This window comes from Dendrobates tinctorius, unplaced genomic scaffold (assembly GCF_039654945.1).
Source record: "Dendrobates tinctorius isolate UK_male_01 unplaced genomic scaffold, ASM3965494v1 ptg000060l, whole genome shotgun sequence".
Classification (NCBI taxonomy): domain Eukaryota; kingdom Metazoa; phylum Chordata; class Amphibia; order Anura; family Dendrobatidae; genus Dendrobates; species Dendrobates tinctorius.
In genome coordinates, this window is record NW_027361728.1 from 8,941,463 (window position 1) to 8,967,335 (window position 25,873).

Below are 25,873 nucleotides of genomic sequence, written 5' to 3' on the forward strand. Positions count from 1 at the left end.
GTGTGTGTATATATATATATATATATATATATATATATATATATATATATATATATATATATATATATATATATATATTTTTTTTTTATATATATAAAAGTGCCCTTAATCAAAATTTTTTTCTCCGTTATTCAGGGTACATCTCTTTGGATTTACTCTTTATTCTGGAAGAGAATAGATTGATCTTAACATTGATCCGAAAAATCATGCCCCATTCCTCACTAGTCACCATGGTCATGTGGATTAAAACACCATACACTCTCAACTTTAGAACTGTGTTCTAGACTCCTTGAGGATGGTTTTAACTATTTTTATTGGACCCCGTGATCCCCCGTGTCTATTTTAAAAGAAATATATACATTTTCTTTTTTATTGTTCTTGAGTATGTATTCTTATTATATGCAGTTTTAATATATTCTATTAAAATACAATTATTTTAATGTGTTTTATACCATTGCCCTGCTGATGTGGCAGTTACTTATCCTGCCCCCTTTTTTTTTTTTTTTTCCCCACTTTGGATTGTATATAAACTCCTGCATTGCATGCTTGTATTATAAAAATGAAAGACAGCAAAATGTGCTGGAGTGGGTTATCAAAATCATAGTGATTTAGATGTGTTGGTAATCACAACCAAGATTCCAGCACATGAATGGATAGTGCAGAACACACTGCATATAACCATAGCAACTGACGAAAAGCAGTGAAAAAGTCCTCATATCACAAGGTAAAGTGCAAAGTAGGTTTTTATTGAAAGGTGAAACAAACAGAACATGGCTAAAAAGTGACATTGGTGGGAAAAGAAAGGCCGGGTAGCAATGGCAGCTCCAAATAAATAGTCATGAGAAATGCATGAACAATGTGAAGTGTCTAAATGTCTAAACATAAAAAGTGTTTGCCCATGAACGTGACCATAGCTACAGGGAAAGAAATCCCTAAATGAATGATGACAGGCAAAAACATACAATATGGTAATCAAGGGGACACTTACACAAGAAGGAGCAGCAAGGGAGACCACAGCCGTACCCCAACGCGCGTTTCGGCGATAATGCCTTCCTCAGGGGGCATGTGTTACTGCTGACAAAGGCCCATTATATAGGGGAAGTGAAAGTGAAAGTACAAATCGTGCCCAGGATCAAGACACACCCACACATCGATCACAGCTAATGCAGACAAATCACAAGGGATGGTTGAAAGTGGAAGCACCAATCACGTCCAAGCACTGGACACACCCACCATCCCAGCAGATGACCACCGCTGACGTAGACAAACCACGGGGCCCCGTGCAGTCAAACGTCAGACGGTGGGCAGGAGGGAGGAGGGTAATGTCACGTGGTCCGTGACGCAATCGGCGCATGCGCAGTACAGACAGAGTCGACAGCGGCCATTTTGGAAAGGGGAAAAATGTAAGGGCAAAGCTGGAATCAGCGCCAGCATATAATTAAAGTAGTATATAGCGGCCAATATAAAGATAGACATAGGGGAAGCCAAAGCAGGATAGATATCATACAGAGTAAAGGCAACCAATGGATAGATGAATATATATATATCTGTATCTCTCTCTCTTACGGTATTATAATGTATGCATGAGACAAGCAAATGAGAGAGAATGATAACAATAATACAAAAAAGTTAAATTAAAAGGAGTCCATACAAGAACATAACTACACATGAACCAAATCTGACTAGAAGAGGACATATATACACAACATATTGTTGGCCCAAATGCAGAACCAAAAAAGGAATGTCCAGTGCAAAGATCAGGAAACCAAAGGTTGGGTGTGTAGTGAGGATCCGTTAGGCATCACATCCCCATGGAACAGGACTGAAATGTTCATCCACATGAGGGGCCGAGGGGCAGCAGAAACACGAAGTCACTATAATAAGAATAAAATAAATTAAAAACATGCTAAAAAACATACAAACCAATATCACATAATTGGATTATAGGAAAGGAGCAAAAGAGAGGCTCTCATTAAGGCCATGTGGGTGAACAGTCTTGAGTCGCCAGATCCACCGGGCTTCGAGCTGGCTGAGTCTTTTGGATAAACCCCCGCCTCGGACATCAATTTTGAGCGCATCAATACCTTTAACCTTCAATAGGGCAGCGTCACAGTCATGAAAATCAAAAAAATGACGTGGTATGGTTCTGAGGGTAGCGGGGTCATCATGTGTGCGTGCCGCTAGGATGCCCAGCACATGTTCCCTCACTCTTACTTTAAGTTGGCGTGTTGTGAGGCCGATGTAGATCAGGCCACAAGGGCAGGTGGCATAATATATGACATATCTAGTGGTACAAGTTATTCTCTGACGAATGTCATATGTAGTGGTACTAGAGTCACAAAAAGAGTTATCACGTATTATATTGGGACATGCCACACAACCACCACACGGGACACAGCCACCCCCAGGACTAAGTTTATCCAAGAAAGTCTGTGGTTTACGAGCAATGTAATGACTGGAGACCAAATGGTCTCTAAGATTCTTAGAGCGCCTAAAGGACATAGATGGTCTATGGGATAGAAATTGATTGATAATCGGGTCAACCCGAAGGATCGGCCAGGCTCTCTGTAAGGCCATACGTACCTGGTTGGACCTAGAGCTAAATGTAGTAACGAACCTAATAGTCCCATCTTTATTAGGGTGCTGGACAGATTCAGAGCGATATAAAAGATCATGGCGGGAAGCATACTTGGCCCTATTGAGGGCCCGCTTAATGGACCTGTGGCTATAGCCACGTACCAGAAAACGTTGGCGCAGAATTTCAGCCTGCCTAAAAAAATCATCGTCCGTGGAGCAGATCCTACGGAGACGTAGGAACTGCCCCACGGGAACGGCACGAATAATGTGCTTCGGATGGCTAGAACTAGCATGTAACAAAGAGTTAGTGGCGGTTGCCTTCCTGAAGATGTCCGTCTGCAGGACCCCAGCGCGGTCCCTCTTAATAGTAACATCTAAAAAATCAAGGGACTCCCCACTATATGAAAACGTTAGATGGATATTCAGATCGTTGCCATTTAAGAGAGTAATAAGTTGTTCAAGGTCGGCGGGTGTGCCATGCCAGACGAAGAAAATATCATCAATGTACCGCGTCCACAAAGGGACACGGCACATTGAGAGACCTTCGTCTGACATGAAGAGGTCCCTCTCCCACAGCCCCAGGAAAAGACCCGCATAGGAGGGCGCATAGGCCGCACCCATCGCGGTCCCCTGGAGCTGTAGGTAGAAGGACCCCTTAAAGACAAAGAAATTGTGAGTGAGGGTGAACTCAAGTAGTCTCAGCAGGAGGTCCCTTAAACCTGGACTAAGGTTGGAAGTACTTAAAAAGTATTTGACCGCCTTAAGGCCATCAGTGTGTTTGATATTGGTATATAGGGATTCTACATCCGCCGAGACTAAAAGAGTATCACCCCCAAGGCACAACCCGTCGACCCTGCGCAATAGATCACCTGTATCACGAAGAAAGGAGGGAAGGCTAGTGACAAGGGGCTGCAGGTGGAAATCAATCCATTTATTAACATTTTCCAAGAAGTTCCCCCGTCCCGAGACAATAGGCCGCCCGGGTGGAACAGAGGAGCTCTTATGAATCTTGGGGAGAAGATATAGGGTGGGGACTTTGGGTTCGGGTACAATAAGAGCATTATGTAGCTCTTTAGTGATAATGTCGTCCTGTGTAGCATTTTTAAGAATAGTCTCCAACATGGCGGAGTAGGCAGAGAGAGGGTTATATGTTAATTTCTTATAACAGACGATGTTATTCAGTTGTCTAAATACCTCCTTCTCGTACATGTCTACCGGCCACAGGACGACATTACCACCCTTGTCAGCAGGTTTAATAAGAACCCCAGGTATATTTTGAAGTGCTCTCAGCCTACATCTCTCCCCAAGGGAAATATTGTCATTAGTAATAAACCGAGGAATATTATAGAACTCCTCCGTAACCACCCGGACGAACATATCAATGGCAGCACAAGAGGATAATGGGGGGAACTTCTTGGATTTTGGTCGAATGGACGGGGGAATCTTACCTCCATCATTTTCATTTCCAGATGCCAGCTCCTCCAATATGGTTAACGCCGCCTGTTCCTCCTCTGTGGGAAACAGGGATTGCATGTCGTTAGAGTGAAAATATCTCTTAAATAGCAACGATCGCGCGAATAGGTGGAGATCCTTAATGGTGTCAAATAGATCAAATCCAGACGCTGGAGAGAAAGAGAGACCCCTACTGAGGAGCCGCAGATCTGCCGCAGAAAGGGAAACGTCACTAAGATTAATCACCTTATTATCGTGTCCAGAGGCGCCCAGATTCCGCTTGTACGGATGGAACGTATGGTCCCGCAACCTTGCCATCTCATTGTTGGAAGCAGATAGTGAAGAGGTAGACGATACATCAGACTTCCCACTCATGGAGGAGATAGACAGAGCAGAAGAAGCCTTACGTGAGGAAGGCTGGATAGCACTCTGTCTCCATAAATAAACTCTCTTGGATGAGTAATCTCTAGAGTCCCTGTTAAATTTGGAAACTTGAGAATCCTGAATCTTTTTAACAAGGGAGTCCATAGTTTTATCAAGATCTGTCTCAAATTTGAGCATTTTATCAGATGGACATAAGGTACGAAATTCATTTAGGGACGTGTCAATTATAGTATCAAGATTATTAATAACGGATGTATTGTGCTCAATAAGCAATCTCATCAGAGATACTGAACATACATTACATGTTTCTTCCCACTTAGTGATGAGAGCCTCATCATCAATGGGAAAGGACGGGATAATTTTAACCCTCAGACCTCTGGGGATCATTTTGTTAGTTACATATTTGTCCAAAAAACTCCTGTTCCACCAAAGTTTGGACCTCTTAAGAAGCATATTTTTAATCACAGAAAATTTGTCCTCCAATCCTAAATCCGGAGTCTGTAATGAATCAGCCGTGTTGCCGCTGAACACCCGATCCATTTGGGACAGCCAGGTTTGTTCTCTGGCTCGAAAATCCATAGTGCTGACTGAGAGACCTGTGCATAACACAGCAAGAGTAAATCGTAAAAATGAAAGACAGCAAAATGTGCTGGAGTGGGTTATCAAAATCATAGTGATTTAGATGTGTTGGTAATCACAACCAAGATTCCAGCACATGAATGGATAGTGCAGAACACACTGCATATAACCATAGCAACTGACGAAAAGCAGTGAAAAAGTCCTCATATCACAAGGTAAAGTGCAAAGTAGGTTTTTATTGAAAGGTGAAACAAACAGAACATGGCTAAAAAGTGACATTGGTGGGAAAAGAAAGGCCGGGTAGCAATGGCAGCTCCAAATAAATAGTCATGAGAAATGCATGAACAATGTGAAGTGTCTAAATGTCTAAACATAAAAAGTGTTTGCCCATGAACGTGACCATAGCTACAGGGAAAGAAATCCCTAAATGAATGATGACAGGCAAAAACATACAATATGGTAATCAAGGGGACACTTACACAAGAAGGAGCAGCAAGGGAGACCACAGCCGTACCCCAACGCGCGTTTCGGCGATAATGCCTTCCTCAGGGGGCATGTGTTACTGCTGACAAAGGCCCATTATATAGGGGAAGTGAAAGTGAAAGTACAAATCGTGCCCAGGATCAAGACACACCCACACATCGATCACAGCTAATGCAGACAAATCACAAGGGATGGTTGAAAGTTGAAGCACCAATCACGTCCAAGCACTGGACACACCCACCATCCCAGCAGATGACCACCGCTGACGCAGACAAACCACGGGGCCCCGTGCAGTCAAACGTCAGACGGTGGGCAGGAGGGAGGAGGGTAATGTCACGTGGTCCGTGACGCAATCGGCGCATGCGCAGTACAGACAGAGTACAGACAGAGTCCCTCCTGCCCACCGTCTGACGTTTGACTGCACGGGGCCCCGTGGTTTGTCTACGTCAGCGGTGGTCATCTGCTGGGATGGTGGGTGTGTCCAGTGCTTGGACGTGATTGGTGCTTCCACTTTCAACCATCCCTTGTGATTTGTCTGCATTAGCTGTGATCGATGTGTGGGTGTGTCTTGATCCTGGGCACGATTTGTACTTTCACTTTCACTTCCCCTATATAATGGGCCTTTGTCAGCAGTAACACATGCCCCCTGAGGAAGGCATTATCGCCGAAACGCGCGTTGGGGTACGGCTGTGGTCTCCCTTGCTGCTCCTTCTTGTGTAAGTGTCCCCTTGATTACCATATTGTATGTTTTTGCCTGTCATCATTCATTTAGGGATTTCTTTCCCTGTAGCTATGGTCACGTTCATGGGCAAACACTTTTTATGTTTAGACATTTAGACACTTCACATTGTTCATGCATTTCTCATGACTATTTATTTGGAGCTGCCATTGCTACCCGGCCTTTCTTTTCCCACCAATGTCACTTTTTAGCCATGTTCTGTTTGTTTCACCTTTCAATAAAAACCTACTTTGCACTTTACCTTGTGATATGAGGACTTTTTCACTGCTTTTCGTCAGTTGCTATGCTTGTATTATACCCTGATGAAGTGAGCTGGGACAGCTCAGGAAACGCGTAGGCACCAATAAAGTTCCTTGAATTTTACCTACAGCAGCGCAGGGTATCATTGCACCTTAAAGCCATCTTATCTTACAAGTCCTTGGACCCTGTGCAGACTGCAGCAGCTGTTTCATGCGTTTGTAGGTGTTGTGACTGAAGTTTCACAACCCTATCAGGTGAGTCTCTCCTTGCCTCACCATTACAATTGTGTTTTAAAGGTTTCACACAGTGGATGCGCCTGTTTTGTTTCTTTTATTGATCAGGCTGAAAAGACCCTGTTGGCATTGAGCCAGGGTCGAGATTCTGCAGAATTGTACTGTCAAAAATTCCGAAAGTGGGCGGTCCTTACTGCCTCGAATGATAATGCCTTGGCAGCTCTCTTTCGGAAGGGTTTGTCAGAAGCCGTAAAAGATCCTATGGTGGGATTTCCTGTTCCCTCTGGTCTGGACGATTCTATGTCATTAGCCATTCAGGTTGATCGGCGTTTACGTGAACGCAGGACTGCACGAGAGGTGTTGCCACCTGTTGAACAAGTGTCTGAACCTATGCAATGTGATAGAGTTTTGTCCAGGGAGCAACGTCAGGAGTTCAGAAAGCGTAATAAGCTGTGTTTTTTTTGTGGAGATGCCTCTCATATTATTTCTGTCTGTCCTAAACGAGAGAAACGTTTTGCACACACGTTTTCTGTGGTTGGTGTTCAACCTAAGTTTCTTCTGGCAATTACTCTGATCTGCTCCCTGTCCACATTTTCAGCCACGGCTTTTGTGGATTCGGGAGCAGCCCTGAACCTAATGGACTTGGATTTTGCTAAACGTTGTGGATTTCCTATGACATCTCTGCAGACGCCTATCCCTTTGAGGGGGATTGATGCTACTCATTTGGTGAAAAATAAACCTCAGTTTTGGACCCAAGTGGTAATGCGGGTCGCCCCAAACCATCAAGAAAATTGCAGATTTTTGGTGTTGCATAATTTGCATGATACCATTGTTCTGGGGTTTCCCTGGTTGCAAATTCATAATCCAGTTTTGGACAGGAAATCTGTGTCTGTGGTGAGTTGGGGTTGTCAGTGTGCCCTTAGTGAGGCTCCAGTTTTTTCCACCTCTCCTCAGTCGCATGATGTTCCTGACTATTTGGCGGACTTTTATGATGTATTTAGTGAGAATGAGTCTGCGTCTTTGCCTTCTCATAGGAGTTATGACTGTGCAATTGAACTGAGCCCGGGGTGTAAATTTCCCAAGGGTTGGCTCTTCAATTTATCTGTACCCGAGCACGAGGCTATGCGATCCCATATTAAGGAGGCGTTGGAGAAGGGTCATATTAGACCATCCTCTTCACCATTAGGTGCTGTTTTTTTTTTCGTGGACAAAAATGATGGTTCATTAAGGCCTTGTATTGATTATCGTGCCCTCAAGAAAATTACTATTAAATATCAGTATCCATTACCCCTGATTTCGGATCTATTCTCCAGAGTTAGAGGTGCTTGCTGGTTTACCAAGCTTGACCTCAGGGGGGCGTATAATCTTATCCGCATTAAGCATGGGGATGAATGGAAGACGGCGTTTAATACTCCAGAGGGACATTTTGAGTACCTGGTGATGCCTTTTGGGCTCACTAATGCCCCTTCTGTCTTCCAGTGCTTCATGAACGACATTTTCCGAGACTTTGTGGATAAATTTTTGATTATCTATCTGGATGATATTTTGATCTTCTCCAAGGATTGGGATTCTCATGTGGAACATGTTTGGACGGTGTTCCGGATCTTGAGGGAGAATTCTCTGTATGTCAAAGGATCGAAATGCCTTTTTGGGGTACAGAGGATTTCATTTTTGAAATTTATTTTGTCTCCGTCAACTATTGAAATGGATCCGGCCAAGGTACAGGCCATTTATGATTGGGTTCATCCCACTTCTTTGAAGGCCCTTCAGAAGTTTTTGGGCTTTGCTAATTTTTATCGGAAATTTAAAGCAAAATTTTCTAGTATTGCCAAGCCATTGACTGATCTGACTAAGAAGGGTGCTGATGTGTTGAATTGGTCTCCGGAGGCTGTTTCTTCCTTTCAGGAGCTGAAGCGAAGTTTCACTTTTGCCCCGGTTTTGAAGAAACCTGATGTCTCACTCCTGTTCCAGGTAGAGGTGGACGCTTCTGAGATTGGTGCAGGAGCTGTTTTGCCCCAAAAGGATCCTGTATCATCTAAAATGAATCCCTGTGCTTTCTTTTCTCGAAAGTTCTCCCCATCTGAACTTAACTATGATGTAGGGAATCGGGAACTGTTGGCCATGAAATGGGCATTTGAGGAGTGGAGACATTGATTGGAGGGAGCTAAACATCAAGTCGTGGTCCTCACTGAGCACAAGAATTTGATTTACCTGGAGTCGGCCAAACGCTTGAACCCTAGACAGGCTAGATGGGCCTTGTTTTTTACACGTTTTGATTTTGTGGTCTCTTTTCTTCCTGGCACTAAGAATGTCAAGGCTGACACTCTTTCTAGGAGCTTCTTTGCTGATTCTCCTGTGGTGACCAAGCCTGCTACCATCTTAGGCGAAGGGGTAGTTCTTTCTGCCATCTCGCCCGATTTGAGACGTGCTCTGGAAGAGTTCCAGGAGGACAAACCTGAGCGTTGTCCCAGTGGAAAGTTGTTTGTTCCTGACCAGTGGAAGAAGAGAGTGATGTCTGAAGCTCATTGCTCTGCATTGGCTGCTCATTCAGGTATTTTTGGTACTAGAGATCTGGTCGGTCTTTTTGGTGGCCCGCCTTGTCTCGTGATGTCAGGAATTTTGTGCAGTCCTGTGGGACTTGCTCCTGGTCTAAACCTTGTTCTCGCTCTAGTGGGTTGTTGATGCCTTTGCTGGTCCCCAGGAGGCCATAGACCCATATTTCAACGGATTTCATCTCTGATATGCCTGTCTCTCAGAGGATGACTATTATTTGGGTGATTTGTGATAGGTTCTCTAAGATGGTTCATCTTGTACCACTCCCTAAGTTGCCATCTTCTTTTCTGAGTTGGTGCCCCTGTTTTTGCAACAGGTGGTTCGCTTGCACGGGATTCCTGAGAACATTGTATCTGACAGAGGAGTTCAGTTTGTGTCTAGATTTTGGAGGATGTTCTGTTCCAAGCTGGGAATTCAGTTGTCCTTGTCCTCTGCGTTTCACCCTCAGACCAATGGGCAGACGGAGAGAACAAACCAGACCTTGGAGTCGTATTTGAGATGTTTTATTTCCGCTGATCAGGATGATTGGGTTTCATTTTTGCCCTTCGCCGAATTTGCTGTAAATAATAGAGCTAGTTCTGCCACTTTGATGTCACCTTTTTTTTGTAACTTTGGGTTTCATCCTCGATTTTCTTCAGGGCAGTAGGAGCCTTGTGCCTGCCCAGGTGTTGACACTGTGGTGGAGAGAATGCACCAGATCTGGGACCAAGTGGTGGATAAGTTATCTCTCTCCCAGGAAAAGGCCCAGCGGTTTTCCAACCGACATAGGTCCCCAGTTTAAGGTGGGTGATATGGTTTGGTTATCATCAAAAAATATCACTATGAAGGTAGCTTCTCCTAAGTTTAAGCCTAGATTTATTGGGCCTTACAAGATTTTGGAGATCATTAATCCGGTTTCTTTTCGGTTGGCTCTTCCTGTCACATTTAAAATCCATAATGTGTTTCATAAGTCCTTGTTGAAGAGGTTTGTTGAACCAGTAGTTCCTGGGGTGGCACCTCCGGAACCTGTATTGGTTGAAGGTAACATGGAATATGAGGTAGAGAAGATACTGGATTCCCGTCTGGCTAGACGGAGACTCCAGTATTTGGTTAAGTGGAAGGGTTATGGTCAGGAGGATAATTCCTGGGTCTCTGCCTCTGATATTCATGCCAAAAGATTGGTGCGTGCCTTTCATTGGGCTCACCCTGATCGCCCTGGTGGCGTGGATGAGGGTTCGGTGACCTCTCCTCAAGGGGGAGGTACTGTTATGAGTTCATTTTCCCCTTCACCATTGAGGTCTGATGAACTCCCTCTTCTGATGAAGGAAGGTAGTGAGGCTGATTACCAAGCACCTGAGCTGGGAGAGGATGACTGGGCGACAGGGATCTCTGACTGGATATAAGTCAGGCGACGCCCTTCTGCCTCGCTGGTGATTTCTCTGTGGAATTCTAGGAGACCAGTCTGATTCCTGCTCCTAAAAAGCTAAGTTTTCTTCTTTGCCTTTTTGCATTTGTGTTTTGGTTTTAGTTTGCCTTGCTTTTCTGGATTCTGCCATTCCCTGCTGGGGTGAGCTGAATTCCTTTTTGCCTTTTTGCTCTGTCTTCAGAAAATACCTGAGTACTGACACAGTCTTTTTGAAACCTAGCGTCTTCAGGGCCTTTTTCCCTGTCAGTCTGTTGGCTCTTATTTTGATAGGGTTTTTCGCGGATTGCAGACAGCAGCTTTCCTATCCTGTCCTATCTAGTTAGCTCGGGCCCCATCATTTGCTCAGTCTATCTTTCTATCTGTGTTAGTGTTTTTTCTTCTTGCTTCACCGTCATTATATGTTGGGGGCTGCCTATTGCTTTGGGGTCTGCTCTGGGGCAGTTTAGATTTCCCTTTCTGTCTTTAGGCTATTTAGCTCTCCGGCTGTGATCGAGGGGTCTAGGGCACCGTAGGAACCCCCCACGGCTACTGCTAGTTGTTGTTGATAGGTTCAGGGGTCTGCAATCCGATAGCTGTCAACTTCTCTGGTTTTCTGGACTTAGCTAGCATTTCTGTTTTTGCCTCCTACGGTGACTCATTCATAACAGAAAATCTAAACTGCCCCAGAGCAGACCCCAAACCAATAGACAGCCCCCAACATGTATTGTCGGTGAAACAAGATGAAAACACAGACACAGGTAGAAAGATAGGCTGAGCAAACGATGGGGCCCTCACTAACTAGAAAGGACAGGAAAGAAAAGCTGCTGTCTGCAATCACGCAAAAAACCCTGCCAAAAAAATGTCCAACACGTCTGATAGAAAAAGGCCCTGAAGTCGCTAGACTTCAAAACACTATATCAGCACTCAGGTATATTCTGAAGACAGAGCAAAAGAGATCAACTGATCAGAGACAAAATGGGGATTCAGCCCAGTCCCAGCCAGGGCAGGCTGAACACAAAAACTAAGTAAACCAAACTGGAAACCAGAAGCCACAGTCAGGAAAAATCACCAGCAAGAAACTAGGGAGTCGACTGCCTTAAATCCAATCAGAAACTCCAGATGTCCAATCGCAGTCCTCTTCCTCAGGTGGCCGATCTCTGCCATTTAGATCAGCTTCATTACCTCCCTTCACCAACAGAGGGAGTCCAGATAGAGAACTCACTACTCCTCTGTCAGCACAGCCAGCTCCATAACCCTCACCAGAAGCCAGAGGCAAACTCGAAAATGAGCTCACAACAGTAACCCCCCCCCTTGAGGAGGGGTCACCGAACCCTCATCCACGCCACTGGGCCAATCAGGATGGGCCAGATGAAAAGCACGAACCAATCTATCGGCATGAATATCAGAGGCAGAGACCCAAGAATTGTCCTCCTGGCCATAACCCTTCCACTTGACCAAATACTGGAGTCTCCGTCCAGCCAGACGAGAATCCAGTATTTTCTCTACCTCATATTCCACATTACCTTCAACCAACACAGGGTCAGGAGGTGCAGCCATAGGAACTACTGGCTCAACATATCTCTTCAACAGCGACTTATGAAACACGTTATGTATCTTAAACATAACAGGAAGAGCCAATCGAAAAGAAACCGGATTAAGAATCTCCAAAATCTTGTAAGGTCCAATAAATCTTGGCTTGAACTTTGGAGAAGCCACCTTCATAGAGATATTCTTTGATGACAACCAAACCATATCACCCACTTTAAACCGGGGACCAATGGTCCTATGCCAGTTAAAAAACCGCTGGGCCTTTTCCTGGGAGAGAGACAACTTATCCACTACTTGGTCCCAAATCTGCTGCATTCTCTCTACCACAGTGTCAACACCTGGGCAGGCTGAAGATTCCACTTGCCCTGAAGAAAATCGAGGATGAAACCCAAAGTTACAGAAAAAGGGCGACATCAAGGTGGCAGAACTAGCTCTATTATTTAAAGCGATTTCAGCCAAGGGCAAAAATGAAACCCAATCATCCTGATCAGCAGATATAAAACATCTCAAATAGGACTCCAAAGTCTGGTTTGTTCTCTCTGTCTGCCCATTGGTCTGAGGGTGAAACGCAGAGGAGAAGGACAACTGAATTCCCAGCTTGGAACAAAAGGCTTTCCAGAATCTGGAAACAAACTGAACTCCTCTGTCCGATACAATGTTCTCAGGAATCCCATGCAACCGAACCACCTGTTGTAAAAACAAGGGTACCAACACTGAGGAAGATGGCAACTCTGGGAGTGGTACAAGATGGACCATCTTAGAGAATCTATCACAAATCACCCAGATAACAGTCATTCTCTGAGAGACAGGAAGATCAGAAATAAAATCCATTGAAATATGGGTCCATGGCCTCTTAGGCACTGGCAAGGGCATCAACAACCCACTAGAGCGAGAACAGGGTTTAGACCGGGAACAAGTCCCACAGGACTGCACAAAATTCCTGACATCACGAGATAAGGCGGGCCACCAAAAAGACCGACTCACCAAATCTCTGATACCAAAAATACCTGGATGACCAGCCAATGCGGAGCAATGTACTTCAGACATCACTCTCTTCCTCCACTGGTCTGGAACATACAATTTTCCCATAGGATAACGCTCAGGTTTGTCCTCCTGGAATTCTTCCAGAGCACGTCTCAAATCGGGCGAGATGGCAGAAAGATCTACCACCTCACCTAGGATGGTAGTAGGCTTGGTCACAATAGGAGAATCAGCAAAGAAACTCCTAAAAAGGGCGTCTGCCTTAACATTCTTAGTGCCTGGAAGAAAGGAGACCACAAAAACAAAACGCGTAAAAAACAAGGCCCACCTAGCCTGTCTAGGATTCAATTGTTTGGCTGACTCAAGGTAAATCAAATTCTTGTGGTCAGTGAGGACCACAACTTGATGTGTAGCTCCCTCCAACCAATGTCTCCACTCCTCAAATGCCCATTTCCTGGCTAACAATTCCCGATTCCCCACATCATAGTTGCGTTCAGATGGGGAGAACTTTAGGGAAAAGAAGGCACAGGGATTCATTTTAGACGTCATCGGATCTTTTTGGGACAAAACAGCTCCTGCACCAATCTCTGAAGCGTCTACCTCCACCTGAAAAGGAAGTGAGACATCAGGTTGCCGCAAAAGCGGAGCAGAAGTGAACCTCCGCTTCAGCTCCTGAAAGACCGAAACAGCCTCTGAAGACCAATTCAGCACATCAGCACCCTTCTTAGTTAAATCAGTCAGTGGTTTAGCAATACCAGAAAAATTAGCTATAAATTTATGATAAAAATTAGCAAAACCCAAAAACTTCTGTAGAGCCTTCAAAGAAGTGGGTTGAACCCAATCATAAATGGCCTGTACCTTGGTCGGGTCCATTTCAATAGTTGATGGAGACAAAATAAATCCCAAAAATGAAATCCTCTGTACACCAAAAAGGCACTTCGATCCCTTAACATACAAGGAATTCTCCCTCAAAATCCGGAACACAGTCTGAACATGTTCCACATGAGAATCCCAATCCCTGGAAAAGATCAAAATATCATCCAGATAGATGATCAAACACTTATCCACAAAGTCCCGGAAAATATCATTCATGAAGGATTGGAAGACAGAAGGGGCATTAGTGAGCCCAAAAGGCATCACCAGGTACTCAAAATGTCCCTCCGGGGGCGTGGCCTGCTTGCTAATGGCACCGGTCACTTAGCTGCTGAGCTCCAGCCACTTCGACTCCTAATCGGCTCATTGCGGCTCGCCAGCGGCACCAATCTCTCTGCACACAGGGGGGGAGTGCTGCGGAGGTATCCAGGATCGTAGCATGCCAAGGGGAAAATCCCAGAAGAAGCCGTCCCCGGCGAAAGTTACAGTCTTCTCCAGCACGGGGCGAGGGAAAATGGCGGCAGCATCCTCCTCCACAGCTTCCTCACGCTCATCCAGGAGGGGATCCACAGCAGGCCCAGACTTGGACACAGACGCTGCAGATATACCGCTTACCAAAGGTACAATGCAGAAACTGCTCAGTGCTCTCCGCTCATCACTGCAGCAGGATTGGAAAGATATGGTGGCTGAGCTGAGGGGAGATATCACTGCCATAGGCAGCCGTACAGCACATATTGAATCTAAAATGGGGGAGCTGACAAAGTCACACAATTGCCTCATTGATGCCAATGCAGCACTGGAGGAACAAGTGCAAAAGCTCCATACCAAGGTCTTGGATTTAGAGGACAGGTCCCGCCGAAATAATATAAGAATCAGAGGAATTCCAGAGGCCATACCAGACAAGGGGCTGCAGAGTTTTCTAGGCTCCTTGCTGCAGGAGCTGCTCCCAGACCTGACTGCAACTGATTTCCTGGTGGACAGAATACACAGAGTCCCTAAGCCTAAATCCCTCAGTGCTGATGTCCCTCGGGACACTTTAGCTCGCCTGCACTTTTACAAGACCAAAGAAGCCCTGCTGCAAGCCCTGAGAAAGAGACCCCCTCTGTCTGAGCAATTCCGGCACCTGTCCATTTTTCCAGATCTGTCTGCAGGAACCCTGGCAAAAAGGAGGGAATTTGCTCCTTATACCAAAGTTCTCAGGGATGAAGCTATATCCTATAGATGGGGTTTCCCTGTAAAGATCCTGATTTTCCGAGCAGGAAATACCCACGCCTGCCATTCCCCACAGCAGTTGGCAAAGCTCCTATCCTCATGGAACTTGGCAAATCTCCCGGCCAGATCTCCAAGAGCTACAGGATCATCCCAACAGGATAAAGTGAATGAAGATTGGTCCGTCGTGTGAGTTATGTGATATGTTTGAGTCGCGGCTGAGACTTAGTTGCTACTTTTAAGGTCCGCTGGTTCTGTTCAACCAGGACCCTGAACCCCCATGGCGGTAAATTTCCACCATACCGCAGGCCCCTTTTTTGGGCTTTTTTCTTTGTGGACTGATGCTCCCAACATCAGTAATGTTAGTGAGTCAATATTGTTAGTGTTATCTCTTTCCTGCCTGACCTTCCTTTTCCCCCTGCAGCTCTAGGCAAGAGACTTTTTTTTCATGTACAATGGTACTGAACTGTATGTCTATAAATGTTAGGGGTCTGAACTCGCCAGCCAAGAGATCCATGTTTTGGCGGGAAGTGGTTAAATCCAAATGTGATGTAATATGTGGTCAGGAGTCTCATCTCCTCCAAGGGGACTCGCACAGGTTAAATAATGCTAAATTTCCTTTCATACTGCTGGCTTGTGGAAAAAAAAAAAAGGCTGGAGTATTCATTTGTGTAAAAAATACTGTTGCGTTCACACTACATTCACAACATTTAGACCCTGACGGTAGATACGCCATTATTAATTGCTCCATAAATGGATCTAAGTATACTATTGCAACCGTTTACGCCCCCAACTCTGGTCAGATCAGCTTTTTGCTGAGGTTTCTTTCCAAGCTTTCATCCGTTAAAGAGGGTAAGCAAATAATCTGCGGGGATTTTAACATGGTAATGTCCAGCACTCTGGATTGCTCCAATACTGCTGTAAAGAGGAAGGAGATGAGCACAATAATTTCAGAAAGGCATCTCCATGATATATGGAGATGCCAACATGCAAATGAGAGGGACTACACATTCTTCTCGCCTCGGTTCACCTCTTACAGCAGATTGGACTACTTTCTGGTTGATAGCTCACTTATTATGGATTGCTCAGATTCAAAAATTGGACTTATAGCTTGGTCGGACCACGCCCCCATATACCTGACAGTTCAGGAGCAAAACCGCGCGCCTGTTTTTGCCCGGTGGCGCATGAATGACTCCCTCCTAGCCTGTAGACAAATCTCTGAGGAGTTGCAGGCCGACCTCGCAGAGTTTTTTTAACTTTAATGATAACAAGGAGGTGACAGAGGAATCGCTTTGGTCTGCACACAAGGCCTATATTAGGGGGTGATTCATCAAAATTGCCACTAGGGAGAAAAGGAGGCGTCAGGCAACTTACAAAGCTCTACTGTCCCACATAGTACTTTTGGAAGCCCACAATAAATCTGCCCCAAACTTGTCGACATCTGACGAACTCAGGAAACTAAGAACACAGCTCCGCCAGGTGTTGATGGCAGACTATGAGAAAAACTTAAGATCCCTCAAACAGCGGTACTATGTGATGGGTGACAGGGCGGGTGCCTTACTAGCCAGGAGGGTTAAAAAACGAGAAATGCAAAGTAAAATTGAATACCTCGTGACGGGTTCTAATGCCACAATACGCAACCCAACGGAAATAGCCAACGCATTTGCTGACTTTTACCAGTCTCTCTACAACCTTAAAAATGACCCCACTGCCCCAAAGCCTACCCAAACGGCAATTAATTCCTTCTTAAACAATATTAATCTTCCTCGGTTATCTGCAGTACAGCTGGAGCAACTAAATTCCCCTTTTTCTCTGGAAGAGGTTCGCCAGGCGGTGACCACAGCCAAAAGAAATTCAGCTCCAGGCCCAGACGGCCTCACTAACTCCTATTATAGGCAATTCACTGAAACCCTGTCTCCTTTCCTCCTGAGACTTTTCTCCTCTTGGCGAGCCACAGCAGATATTTCACCAAATAATCTAGAGGCCATTATAACTACCCTGCCAAAACCAGGAAAACCCCCTATTTCACCAGGAAACTTCAGGCCAATATCCCTCCTAAACTGCGACTTAAAATTGTACGCCAAAATAATCTCAGCTAGAATACATAAAGTTCTTCCATCACTGATTTCCCCGGATCAAGTGGGGTTTGTGGCGGGGAGGCAGGCGAAAGATGGGACGAGACGTATGCTGGATCTGATTGCGGTGGCTGAGGGGAGGAAAATCCCCACTGTATTCCTGTCCCTGGACGCAGAGAAGGCGTTCGACAGGGTGCACTGGGGATATCTGAAATCTGTTCTGGCCAAGTTTGGTTTCAAAGGCCCCATACTTAATGCCATAATGGCGCTGTACTCTAACCCTAACGCCAAAGTTCTGGCATCCGGATTTATATCTCGGAGTTTTGAATTAACCAATGGGACACGCCAGGGGTGTCCGCTCTCCCCTATCATCTATGCCCTTGCTATAGAGCCTCTGGCGCAGACTATCCGTGAATGCCCTCGGATCTCGGGGATTCGAGTGGGGAGTATAAATCATGTGGTCAGTCTATATGCAGATGACGTGATTTTATCTTGCACTAATGTAGAGGTGTCCCTACAACACGTAATGGAGATCCTGTCCTCCTTCGCTCAAGTCTCATATTACAAGCTTAATATTACCAAGTCCTTAATTTTTCCGCTCTTCTTGCCAGCCTCTACCAGAGCCACTCTTTCTCATCTTTACCCTTTCAAATGGGAAGACGAGGGAATCCCCTACCTGGGTATTATACTGGCCCCGCTACACTCCGTGATCCGGAAAAATCTGCTGACCCTGCACACCTCATTGGATAAAGAACTTACTCGCCTTTCTCTTCTCCCGCTCTCTTGGGTGGCGAGAATGCAGACTTTTAAAATGATCTGTCTCCCAAAAATTATCTACTTACTTCGGTGCCTGCCCCTAACAATTCCGCAATGGTATCTCACCAAAATTCATTCGCTAATGAGTAAATTTATATGGGCTGGGAAAAAACCTAGAATAGCCCTGAGATGTATGCATGCCCCGTTCAGTGGTGGAGGAATGGGTATTCCTAATATTCTAACATATCACAGAGCTGCTATCCTGGAACCGGCTCGAGATTGGTGGAAGAATGATTCAGACTTGAGATGGTTACAGATTGGGTACACCTGGGCTCAGGCCCACTCCCCTAAACAATTCATAGACTCCCTGCTCCTAACCCCTTCGCCCCCCGGCGATCTTCTACCCACCACAGCAGCTCTAAAGAAAGCTTGGTCCTTATGGAGCAAGCCAGTGTCACAGGCTCTAGGTCCCAGCCTTCCCCTTAGATCGCTGGAAGCCTTCATTCCGAATTTGAATCTTGCCGCCTGGACACGTGGAGGTCCAATTACCCTAGCAGATCTCTATAGAGAAGGCGTCCTACTCCCGTACTCAGAAATGTGTGTTAAATTTAACCTCCCCCGACACAGTTTATTCCAGTTTTTTCAAATACGTCACTTCCTTCAGTCCGCTCCTCACCTACCGGTTCCCACAACAGCCGACCACGCCGCAATTAAAAAATTCTTTCAAAATAGCAAAATCAAAGGCCTTTCATACATCCATAACCTGCTAAACTCCCCGGAACCGGACAAACAATTGCCGTATATGCTCAAATGGGAAAAAGATCTAGCCTCTCAGCTTCCGTCGCAAGAATGGTTCGCGGCCTCAAAATGGATCCACAAATTCTCTTCATGTCTCAATCACATAGAGCAATTAAAAAAGGTTCATCTGCGGTGGTACAACTCCCCTACTAAACTGGCTTCTTTTTCCCCACATATGTCACCTTTGTGCTGGAGGGGATGCAACCACAGGGGCACCTTGTGTCATATGTGGTGGTTTTGCCCTAAGTTATCTAACTTCTGGCAGGAGGTGTTCAATCTAATCCATGAGGTTACTAGTCTCCGTCTTTCCCCAAACCCAACCTTAGCGGTGCTACACATTGGCCTAGATGGGATCCCGGATCTTTTAAAAAATATCATTTCTCACATTCTCATAGCCGGCAGGTACTGTGTGGCATACAAGTGGAGGTCGGTGAGCCCCCCTACAAAAACAGAACTAATTGAGAGGACCAACCTACACTGGCTATACGAAACCAACTTGACCCCCAATCTAGAGAAGAGAACGGTGAGACTTAAACAATGGCATCCGTGGGCCACTTCCCTTTATGCAACGGCCCTCCCCCAGATACAGACACCTACACCATAAATAAATTGATTGTGCCTAAGAATGCCATGCATGTAGAGCTGCTTCCCCTTCCCCCTCCCCCCCCCCTCTCCCCGCTTCTATGTTCAAGTTGTTGTTGGAAGGGGTATTTAATGTCCCAGATTGATATTCTAATAATGGCTCGAGGTTATTCCACCTCTTGCTACTCATTGCTCCTGTTCTTGATGTTTTTGTATGAGAAGTTTGTATTTTTTCTGAAAACTCAATAAAAACCTTTATGATAAAAAAAAAAAAAAAATGTCCCTCCGGAGTATTAAACACCGTCTTCCATTCATCCCCATGCTTGATGCGAATAAGATTATACGCCCCCCTGAGGTCAAGCATAGTAAACCAGCAAGCACCTTTAACTCTGGAGAATAAATCAGAAATCAGGGGTAACGGATACTGAAATTTAACCGTAATTTTGTTGAGGGAACGATAGTCAATACAAGGCCTTAATGAACCATCTTTCTTGGCCAGGAAAAAATACCCAGCACCTAAGGGCGAAGAGGATGGTCTAATATGACCCTTCTCCAACGACTCCTTAATATAAGATTGCATAGACTCGTGTTCGGGTACAGATAAATTGAAAAGTCGACCCTTGGGAAATTTACACCCAGGTCTCAACTCTATTGCACAGTCATAACTCCTATGAGGAGGCAAAGACGCAGACTTGCTCTCACTAAATACATCATAAAAATCAGCCAAATAGTCAGGAACATCATGCGACTGGGCAGAGGTGGAGAAAACAGGAGTGTCGCCAAGAGCATACCGACAACCCCAACTCACGACAGACACAGATTTCCAATCCAAAACCGGATTATGGATTTGCAACCAGGGAAAACCCAGAACAATGGTATCATGTGAATTATGCAACACCAAAAATCTGCAATTTTCTTGGTGGTCTGGGGCGACCCGCATTATCACCTGGGTCCAAAACTGAGGTTTATTCTTCGCCAAAGGAGTAGCATCAATACCCCTCAAAGGAATAGGCGTCCGCAGAGGTGTCATAGGAAAACCTCAACGTTTAGGAAAATCCAAGTCCATTAGATTCAAGGCCGCTCCTGAATCCACAAAAGCCTTCACGAAAAATGTGGATAAGGAGCAGATCAGAGTAATTGCCAAAAGAAACTTAGGTTGTACACCACCCACAGCAAATGTGTGTGAAAAACGTTTCTCTCGTTTAGGGCAGACAGAAATAACATGAGAGGCATCTCCACAGAAAAAAAACACAGCTTATTACGCCTTCTAAACTCCTGACGTTGCGCCCTAGACAAAGCTCCATCACATTGCGTAGGTTCAGACATTTGTTCAAAATGTGGCAGCGCCTCCCGTGTAGTCTTGCGTTCACGTAAACGCCGATCAACTTGAATGGCTAATGACATAGAATCGTCAAGACCAGAGGGAACAGGAAATCCCACCATAGTATCTTTTAAAGTCTCAGACAAACCCTTCCGAAAGAGAGCTGCCAATGCACTATCATTCCATGTAGTAAGGACCGCCCACTTTCGGAATTTCTGACAGTATAACTCTGCAGGATCCTGACCCTGGTTCAATGCCAATAGGGCTCTCTCAGCTTGATCAATAGCATTAGGTTCATCATATAACAACCCCAAGGCTTGAAAAAATGCATCCACATTAGTCAAAACAGGATCTTCAGGTGTCAAAGAAAACGCCCAATCCTGGGGATCGCCGCGCAGCAAGGAGATGACAATTTTAACCTGCTGCGCAGAGCTCCCCGATGAGTTAGGCTTCAAGGCAAGAAATAATTTACAATTATTCTTAAAATTCCAAAATTGAGACCGATCCCCAGAAAACACATCAGGAGCAGGGATCCTTGATTCAACAGCATGTGAATGAGTGAGATAGGCGGAAATTCCCCGCACTTCAGCAGTGAGCTGCTCCACACGATCAGACAATTGCTTAATCTCCATCACGGAGAAAAAGAAAAAAAAAAAAAAAAGAATCCTCCTACGGCCCCAGAAAAAAAAAAGAGTAGAAAATATACATACAAAAAAAAAAAAAAATTGACACAATTTTTTTTTTTTTACAATTCTCTCCTGCTTTTGAGTACCTTAGAATCTGCGGTATGGCTGGTGATTCTGTTATGAATGAGTCACAGAGGAGGAAAAAAACAAAAAGCAAGCTAAGCCCAGAAAACTGGAGAGGTTGGTAACTAGCGGATTGCAGATCCCTGATCCTATCCACTACAACTAGCAGTAGCCGTGGAGCGTGCCTACGGTAGTCCTAGATGCCTCGTCACGGCCGGAGAACTAAATAAGCCTAAAGAAAAAAATGGAAAATCTAAACTGCCCCAGAGCAGACCCCAAAGCAATAGACAGCCCCCAACATGTATTTTCGGTGAAACAAGATGAAAACACAGACACAGGTAGAAAGATAGGCTGAGCAAACGATGGGGCCCTCACTAACTAGAAAGGACAGGAAAGAAAAGCTGCTGTCTGCAATCAAGCAAAAAACCCTGCCAAAAAAATGTCCAACACGTCTGATAGAAAAAGGCCCTGAAGTCGCTAGACTTCAAAACACTATATCAGCACTCAGGTATATTCTGAAGAGAGAGCAAAAGACATCAACTGATCAGAGACAAAATGGGGATTCAGCCCAGTCCCAGCCAGGGCTGGCTGAACACAAAAACTAAGTAAACCAGACAAAAACTCATATGAACAATAGCAGAGAAAACTTAGCTTTTAGGAAGGCAGAAACCAAACTGGAAACCAGAAGCCACAGTCAGGAAAAATCACCAGCAAGAAACTAGGGAGTCGGCTGCCTTAAATCCAATCAGAAACTCCTGATGTCCAATCGCAGTCCTCTTCCTCAGGTGGCCGATCTCTGCCATTTAGATCAGCTTCATTACCTCCCTTCACCAACAGAGGGAGTCCAGATAGAGAACTCACTACTCCTCTGTCAGCACAGCCAGCTCCATAACCCTCACCAGAAGCAAACCCGAAAATGAGCTCACAACAGCCCTCATCACCGTTTTTTGGTCCACTAGAGAGATCCCCACCAGCTTGGAGGAGTTAATTTCCGTCTCCTCACGTATCGACCTCCGTTTTTCGGAGCGCAGTATGGAGCAGGCTCACTCCAAGCGAAAAGCTGTTTTGGCTTCTAAATTTTTTGAACCACTTGAGCTGTCTGAGCTAGAGGTTCTACCCCCTGAGCCCATGGAAGTGTCTCGTACCAATCTTAATACAGACTCAGATCAGGTATCCATTTGCGGTTGTCACCATGTATGTGCGGTTTCTCAAGAAGCTAGCTCCCCGCAATGGTCAGAGTCTGAACCAGTCATCGAGACCTTTGTCCCTTCCCATCTTAGGGCTCAGGTTCTCGCATGGGCGCATGCGTCCAATGCGTCTCGCCATCGGGGCTACATGCAAATCTCAAAGCTTTTGGCCGGAGCATATTGGTGGCCTCATAGAGCTCGGGACATCAAAAAATGTATCCAGGCTTGCACGTCATGTGCTCAGGATAGCCTTCCTAGGCGGAGAGTGGTGAAGGTCACTGATTCGCGGCGGTGTTCTGTTATCCCGCCTGCTCCTGCCATCTCTCAGGTGTCTCTTCTGGAACCTGGAGACCTTGTTTCCCCTGACAAATTAAATGAAGATAATAATACCAAAGAATTTGTGTTTGCAATCATTTTCAGGAAGAAACTGAGTATTATCTGACAGAATTGCAGGGGTGTCAATACTTTTGGCCACAACTGTAGGCATACTGCATTACACTACACTTTCCACATTGGAAAACTTGTAAAGAAATTCAAGCTGTTTTTAAAGGGAATCTGTCACCCTTTTTAGCCCCTATTAGCTGCCGGCATACACATCGGGGGTGTCAGAGACACCGCACTACACTTGCTCATAGAGCCAGTGCGCGTGTCCTGAGTACAGAAGCAGTGCTAAACGAGGTACAGGAGGAATAAACAGACGGGAGGTCAGACAAAGCCAAAGGTCATACACAGGATCACAGTACAGTACCAGGGATGAGACAGAGCGGATAATCAGGGCCAAGCAGAGATCAAAACCAAACAGACATAGGAGGTACCAGGCAGAATCCAAAGCGATATCCAGAGAACAGACCGAGTCATACACAGAGAATCAAGTAACCAGAACACAGCACTAACACACTCAGAGGTCACCACACAATGCCAAGGGCGAAAGTATAACTGACAGGGATGGGAGCGTCCTGAGGCTATAAGAAGCCTCCCCCAGAACCAGGGAGAGGCCACAATCATAGCCCCAGGTGTGCAGGTAAAGCCTGCATCGGGATCACAACCTTTAACCCCAGAAATGCCAGTCATCAGCACTGGCTCCAAACATTAACCCCACGTGTGCGAGTCAAACCCGCACTGAGATCATGACAGGGGGCTTATCTACAGCATTCTGTAATGCTGTAGATAAGCCTCCGATGTAACCTGAAAGAGAAGAAAAACATGTTATATTATACTCACCGGGGTGGGCGGTCCGGTCCGGTGGGCGTTGCGGTCTGGTCCGACGCCTCCCTTCTTCATGCAATGACGTCTTCTTCTCCCGTCCTGTAATGGCTGCGGCGCAAGTGCACTGCTCTGCCCTGTTGAGGGCAGAGCAGAGTCCTGCAGTGCGCAGGCGTCTGAAGAGGTCCGGTGCCTGCGCACTGCAGAATTCTGCTCTTCCCTCAACAGGGCAGAGCAGTGCGCTTGTGCCGCAGCCATTACAGGACGGGAGAAGAGGACGTCATCGCATGAAGAAGGGAGGCGTCGGACCAGACCGCAATGCCCACCGGACCGGACCGGCCACCCCAGTGAGTATAATATAACGTGTTTTTCTTCTCTTTCAGGTTACATCGGAGGCTTATCTACAGCATTACAGAATGCTGTAGATAAGCCCCTGATGTCTATGCCGGCAGCTGCAAGCCGAAAAAAAGGGTGACAGTTTCCCTTTAAGATGCAGTGTCTGTGCAGCAAGCCTTTTTTGCCCTTCGGCTACCAGTGGGTACCTGGCACAGAGTCCTGCCCTCCTGCACTACCCTGAACTGTATATTATCAATTAAGCAGGTAGCTATATTCTACAGTAGTTCCAATCAATGTCTACTTAGAACACAGCGCACTAGCCTTCCAGGGCTGCATATGTACTGAAAGGCAGAAGGCAAACGTTAAGGAGCATTCCAGAGTTTTCTTTTGCCTCCATCGATGGTAAATCAGTATTGTGTTACCAGTGTGCGCATTAAAATGCTTATTTACTGGTCTCCGTCTCCACCACTGCTCCGATCCTCCTTTGCCTCATGTGACCATAATTGTGACCTGCGGTGTCGGTCACTCAGCATCTTCTGTGGGGACCAGACGTCACTTTGTCAGTGTAAGGCTGGTTTCACATTGGCGTTTTTGCGCGCAGCGCACCGTGCGCATGCGCACTGCGCCCCTATGTTTAAAATGGCGTGCGCAGTGTTTTGCGCATGTTAGCGTTTTCGTGCGCATGCGTTTTTTTGTCTGTTGCGCCAGGCGCGCCAGACGCAACATGTTGCATTTTTTGGTCCGCCCTGTCTCGTCAAAAAAACGCATGTGCACGCTTGCGCACGGAATGCGCAAAAACCCCCCATTGTCACCTATGAGAGCGCATGCGTGCGCATGTGTTTGCGCACGCTTGCGTTTTTTTGCGCATGCGTTTTTAAGGTCAACACGTCTGGAAAGTTGTCTAGACGCTAATTAAGCAGGTGATAAAAAGTTTGAGTGGGCGGTGGAATTCACCATTCACAGGATGGCCCGTCACCACCCCTGTCTTCAGCGCCACCAGCACGAGGACCACCCCTGCCTGGACTGCCACCGCCACCACCACGGAGCATCAGCAGACGGGGGACCCGCACTCGATATTTGCGGCACCGACCGTAACCTTCACCACCACCAGCATGCAGCACGATCCTGGCAGGCGGTCCCCAACCACCATGCGGTCCCCCAGCTCCAGGCGGTCACACAGGTCACGGGGGTCCAGTATGTCCTCCGGCACAAGACGGGTAGGCAGCCGCCGAAATCGGAGGGAAAACAGCAGGAGGTCTCTCACCCTCCCTCCTCCCTCACCTCCCACTTCCCAAATTTCCTTACCTCGCCTCCCTTCTCCCACTTCTTTAATTCCTCCCTCCCCTCTAACCACAACCTCCACCAGCCATTCCTCATCCCTCCACACCCCCAAATTTCCACCATCCTAAATAAAAAAAATTGTTAATTTTTTTTCATAAAAATGTTTGGTTATTTTGTGTTTCATCACCTGCACACACTGCGCCTTACACTTTGTGTTTGTGACACCACATAGCTCCAGTACTGACACGTTTCTTGTGTCATTCTTGGAGCTATGTGATGTGACAAACACAAATATATGACTTGTATTTTCATGCACCAGTCTCTTCTGTCTGTTGGTATTGGTCAGAATG

The 25,873-nt window shown here is 46.0% G+C and overlaps 1 long non-coding RNA gene across 1 annotated transcript in view; it reads right to left on the reverse strand.

Annotated features, from left to right (window-relative positions):
- Positions 1-725: 725 nt before the first annotated feature.
- Positions 726-25,873, reverse strand: part of LOC141092491 (uncharacterized) — a 28,696-nt gene continuing 3,548 nt past the window's right edge. Inside the window, exon 2 of the long non-coding RNA XR_012232814.1 lies at positions 726-1,874. This is a non-coding gene — a long non-coding RNA (uncharacterized lncRNA). The remainder of the gene's footprint in view (positions 1,875-25,873) is intronic.